Source organism: Panulirus ornatus, chromosome 24 (assembly GCF_036320965.1).
Source record: "Panulirus ornatus isolate Po-2019 chromosome 24, ASM3632096v1, whole genome shotgun sequence".
NCBI classification, from domain to species: Eukaryota; Metazoa; Arthropoda; class Malacostraca; order Decapoda; family Palinuridae; genus Panulirus; species Panulirus ornatus.
Window position 1 is genome coordinate 10,876,452 of NC_092247.1, and position 6,000 is coordinate 10,882,451.

A 6,000-nucleotide genomic window follows, 5' to 3' on the forward strand; every position below is an offset into this window, starting at 1 on the left:
CAGTTACACTTTGATATCCTATTTTGTATTACTGCATGCATGTGTGTACGCATGTACATACAGTCTATCACAAGGTGAAAAAATGTTCTGATATATATTTATCAATACTGTATTGCACCAAATGAATATCACACGATAATTTGTTTCCTTTTATCACAATATTCAAGAATAAGGTGAAATGTAAGAGTATTAGGGAAATCTAAATTACCATAAATTACCAGCACAAACCGAAGATAGGATCATGACATGTATACATAATTACTAATTCATATCAGCACTAGCAAAGAATTTTGTATAAGTTAACATAATGTCAGTTTGTATTAAGTCTTATCATTGCTAAGGCAAAACATAACATTTATACCACACAAAGTACAGTAAAGGACTTTATTCCCTACAGAAATTATGGCAGATTTGAATATCTTACAATTACTTTTAAGGTCCTCGTTTTCTTTGATAGTTAAGCTCTGTTTCCCGTTTTCGAATAGTTCTTGATTCGCCCCCAGATGGCGTTACAGCAAGCATCACAAAAATTAGTATGTCAAAGTCTGAAATTGCGCTTCTTTGTATATGTTTCTTGCTGCTGAGCTCGGCCGCCATTTTTAGTCTTCTCTGTGTCGGTGCCAAAGACGGATGTGTTCTTACGCTCTGTATTTCAAGTCTGTGTTGCCTGATGTATTGGTGTCTACTCTTATTTTTGGTAAGTCAGACTTTCCTTAGCACTATGGCAATGTTTCTGTACATTTTCCTTGAGAAGTGAGGCTTCCTTGAGCTTTTATTCGATGTATCAATTCGTAGGAAGGATTACACAGCTCCTAGTTAGGACGCCATTTTGGTTTCGTTTAGAATGCCATGATCAACACTCTTCTTTCAGTCCTCCTATCTTCCGTTAACCTTCATTGCTTTCTTTGGATTATTCACTTGTATTCAAATTTTGTGTGTTTATTGAACATATGTGAAGTGCTGTGTCTGGTAGACATACATGTTTATTGCTTTTTAAGTGTGGAACAGTGCTTAGAGGTGTTTTTTCACTCGGTGAAGTGTTTACAAGGAAGTGTTTTTTAAACTTAGTGCAATTCGTTATGTTTCCGTGTGCTCGGTGTGTGAAAAGGAGTGGAACATGGCAGCAATGGTGAATGATGTATAGAGAATGAAATACCTGCATCGGAGTTTATTAGCAGCCAAATCCGAAGTGTCTGTTCGCGGGTAACTATATATGGGTATGGCTAAGTTTTGATAACAATGAAGTGGGCAATAAATTTGGAAATTTTTGTCATTAACCTCATTTTCATATTAAAGGTATTACGTAGATTATAAAAGTTATGAAATTAGGCTTATAGGCCATATAGGTTGTCAGTTATATGGTTATTTGCCTCAATTAGCAGTTTAGCTCAACATGGGAATAATGACTAAAGTTTTATGTTTGCAGTATACAAACAATAAGAGACCAGCTTTTGAAGCTCCTTTTGCTGGTAAATGATGACATCCGATTGTATTTTGTTTACCCTAAATTTTCACAGAACAAGAATAGTAAGGATAACATTGCTAGTGAGGTTTTTGTCCTCGTAGTTGCCACCCATTTTAAGCAAATATTCAAAGATGGATGATAATAGATTAATCTATAATGTACCCATGACTTCAGCTCTATCATAACCCACAAATAAAGACTGGTAGATGTTATATACAACATGTCGTAATTTAACTTAAAATATGTCGTAATGTGTTCAAGTTGAAATAGAAATTAAGACACCGTTCCTTTCCCTAATTCCAGTCAAACAACGGGTTGGATATGATGACCTTCCGACCACCGTCGAGGACCACGTCACCCTCAGTCGTCTACTGACATCGCAAGAGGGAGGGAGGAAGCCGTCATGACAGCACTCGTCTTGCCTCAAGGAGGGTTGTACCTCCTTCACGTGTAAGTTTGGTAGTGGGGTAAACCTTCGTCGGGTCAAGTAGGGTGGTACCTCCTTCATGTGCAAGTTTGATAGGACGATAAACCGTCGAGTCAAGGAGGGTGGTACGTCCTTCACGTGTATGAAAAGCATCACAAAAATTAGTATGTCAAAGTCTGAAATTGCGCTTCTTTGTGTATGTTTCTTGCTGCTGAGCTCGGCCGCCATTTTTAGTCTTCTCTGTGTCGGTTCCAAAGACGGATGTGTTCTTACGCTCTGTATTTCCAGTCTGTGTTGCCTGATGTCTTGGTGTCTATTCGTCTTTTTGGTAAGTCAGACTTTCCTTAGCACTAAGGCAATGTTTCTGTGCATTTTTCCTTGACAAGTGGGGCTTGCTTGAGCTTTTATTCGACGTATCAATACGTAGGAAGATTACACAGCTCCTAGCTAGGACGCCATTTTGGTTTCGTTTAGAATTCCATGATCAACACTCTTCTTTCAGCCCTCCTATCTTCCGTTAACCTTCACTGCTTTCTTTGGATTATTCACTTGTATTCAAATTTTGTGTGTGTTTATTGAACATATGCGAAGTGCTGCGTCTGGTAGACATACATATTTATTGCTTTTTAAGTGTGGAACAGCGCTTATAGGGGTGTTTTTCACTCGGTGAAGTGTTTACAAGGAAGTGATTTTTACACTTAGGGCAATGCATCTTATGTTTCAGTGTGCTCAGGGCTGGGATCAAAGTAAAGTGTATTATCTTCATTGGCTCACTCTGAATATTGTTAGAGACCAGCCCCCCAGCAGTCGCAAAGGCGCGGACACCGTTGCTTCGTTGCCAGCGAACTTCATTGGGTCGTGGGTTCTGAAACTTAGTTCTACCGTTCTAATTTGCCTTTCGAAGGGGTCAAAATTGGCAGCTAGCCTCTTGAGAGCCCGAACAACAAGCTCTTTTAATTTTGTGGGCCAGTAACCAGTGTTAAGAGGGAGGGTTTCCTCTAGTGCGTCTGCCTAGTTCATAGTTAGACAAAGCTAATGAGATTCGCTGACCCTTGCGCTCTGCGTGGCTTTCAAACCTTAGAATTGAGCTTCGCAAATTCTGGTAAATGTTTGGTTCTTTGCTGTTTTATGATTTGCCAATTTTAGGTGCTTGGCGCCTTAGTTGTGTAAAACGCTTCAATTCTCTAAGACTTTCAAAACGGCAAGTTTTGAACATTATTGAGGCCAATAAAACATCGTTATATTCGTATCACTAATAAAACTTTGCATGTATGGAGTTTAGCTAAATAAAATAAGAATTCCAAAGGATCAACATGCTCGAATACGTCAGTTAGGCAAGCCATCACTGCTCCGTAGCGGTGGTAGCCATAACTACATGCGCAGCGACATTGCGCAGGACAATGTGCAATCGTCGGTGTTCCGACTCGGTCGCGTGCCAGCTACTGACATGTTCGGAGCTGTAGTCGTTCTTTCAGAGCTAGTTGTTACTGCTCTTCCCTGCGTAGTCGCTACCCTTGCTTTGTTTTGAAGGGTTTTGAAATTTGTTCAATATATTTCATGATGTATTGAATGTCGAACCTCACACAACGCATCAGTGTGATACGAACGAAGAGTCGTCAGTGAAGAGAAATTGATGATTTCGGTATCGGCCAACTTTATCGCTGACGAATGATGAGTGTATCAATATCCTGCTTACGAGAAGGACAGGCAGGAGTGTTCATGCAAATATCGTATTATAACGAGGAAATCGTGTGGCATAATTGTAACCTATTTGCAGGATTGATATCACCAGTGTTGTTAAAAATATATCTTGCTGCTCAGATACTTAACCGTACTACTGCAGCACTTGGTTCAGTGGTTTGCATTAACCACTTGCAGCCTTCACCTACCTCAGCTTTATAGATATCAAACCCTCTCCAACTGAAATGTCCGAGGTACATTTTGATTGTTAGGATAATGAATGAGGATGAATGTCACAAGTCGATCATCGTGGAAGTTGATGGTTTGGAAATAAGATTTTTTCTTTTTTATCCGCGAAGGATAATTACACTATAATTGTATACATATACCACAAATATAGAAAGAAAAAAAACATTGTTCAGTTTCACAAGCCTTCAGCATAAGATTATGGGTATATATGAAGGAGAAAGTATGGGTAACTTCGGTAGACTTACTGTACCAAAAAAAGTAATAATGGTTTATATGAAGGAATTGGAAGGAAATATTTCGGTACAATATGGAAACAGTGGTTATAAAAGGGATAATTTGTGCTAATATGAAATTTTGCAAAAGAAAAACGTACAAAGATAGACCTGTTTTCCCAATAGTACGAAGCATATTTTTATTAGAATGAGGGTATCGCATAACATCTAAAATGCAGAAGCTTAAACATTTTTTTTTGCAGATTCAAAAGAAAAGTATATTAATTTCCGTAAGTTCTCAAAAATGCACGATTGTATGTTTACAAGCAATGGCTTTATACTTTTTTCATCACCATGTAGGTCTTATTTGAGTTTTTGATTTCAATTTTTGCACCGTTTTTGATGTTAACAGGTGTTGTATTTGGCATTCATTTTATTCATTCACTTTACTCTTAGGCAAACATTATAAGATTAATTTACCTCAATTTGAGCCATATTCTAATAATTGCATATGTTCTCTTGTTTCATCTTTGTGTGTTTGTTCGCAAGATCCTGTATTTCGCTTTAAAAAATTATATGAAATATTAACTGACTCTGCATATTACTGCATGTATTTTCGTTTTCAACTAGTATGACTGAATATATTCAAATTAGTGTGTGTTTATTGAACTTATGTGAAGTGCTGTCTGGTAGACATACATGTTTATTGCTTTTTAAGTGTGGAACAGTGCTTATAGAGGTGTTTTTCACTCGGTGAAGTGTTTACAAGGAAGTGTTTTTAAAACTTAGTGCAATGAGTTATGTTTCCGTGTGCTCAGGGCTGGGATCAAAGTAGTGTATTACCTTCAGTGGCTCACTCTGAACATTGTTAGAGACCAGCCCCGCCGCAGTCGCAAAGGCGCGGACACTGTTGCTTCGTTGCCAGCGAACTTCATTGGATCGTGGGTTCTGAACCTTGGTTCTACCGTTCTAATTTGCCTTTCGAAGGGGCCAAAATTGGCAGCCAGCCTCTTGAGAGCCCGAACAACAAGCTCTTTTCATTTTGTGGGCCAGTAACCAGTGTTAAGAGGAAGGGTTTCCTCTAGTGCGTCTGCCTAGTTCATAGTTAGACAAAGCTAATGAGATTCGCTGACCCGTGCGCTCTGCTTGGCTTTCAAACCTTAGAATTGGGCTTCGCAAATTCTGGTAAATGTTGGGTTCTTTGCTGTTTTATGATTTGCCAATTTTAGGTGCTTGGCGGCCTTAGTTGTGTAAAACGCTTCAATTCTCTAAGATTGTTTCAAAACGGCAATAAAACAGTTATATTCGTCTCGCTAATATAACCTTGCATATATGGAGTTTAACTAAAAGAAAATAAGAGTTCCAAAGGATCAACATGCTCGAATACGTCAGTTAGGCAAGCCATCACTGCTCCGTAGCGGTGGTAGCCATAACTACATGCGCAGCGACATTGCGCAGGACAATGTGCAATCGTTGGTGTTCCGACTCTGTCGCGTGCCAGCTACTGACATGTTCGGAGCTGTAATCGTTCTTTCAGAGCTAGTTGCTACTGCTCCTCCCTACGTTGTCGCTACCCTTGCTTTGTTTTGAAAGGTTTTTGAAAGTTATTGTTCATCAATATATTTCATAAGGTTGTTTTATGTACAAAAGATCTTTTATTGACCGTAAACGATGCTGACCAGCGATCCGTCCGAGTTATTTCCATGACCCGGCGGGCAGCTTCCGGGAAACCAAAGTCTTTGGGTTCCGGGGGAAGTATGGTTGCAAAGCTGAATCTTAAAGGAATTGGCGGAAGGGCACCACCAGGAGTGGAGCCTGCGGCTTAATTTGACTCGACACGGGGAAACTCACCAGGCCCAGACACCGGAAGGATTGACAGATTGAGAGTTCGTTCTCGATTCGGTAAAACTCAAACGACGACACGCGCCTATGTGTGATATCTTTCGGGTAATTGTTTCTCTGTATTA

General features: G+C 39.5%; 1 long non-coding RNA gene across 1 annotated transcript; it reads left to right on the top strand.

Moving 5' to 3' along the window:
• Nucleotides 1–522: 522 nt before the first annotated feature.
• Nucleotides 523–3,356, top strand: LOC139757103 (uncharacterized). Its single transcript, XR_011714502.1, has 2 exons — nt 523–697; nt 1,769–3,356. It is a non-coding gene; the product is annotated as an uncharacterized lncRNA (long non-coding RNA).
• Nucleotides 3,357–6,000: the final 2,644 nt, after the last annotated feature.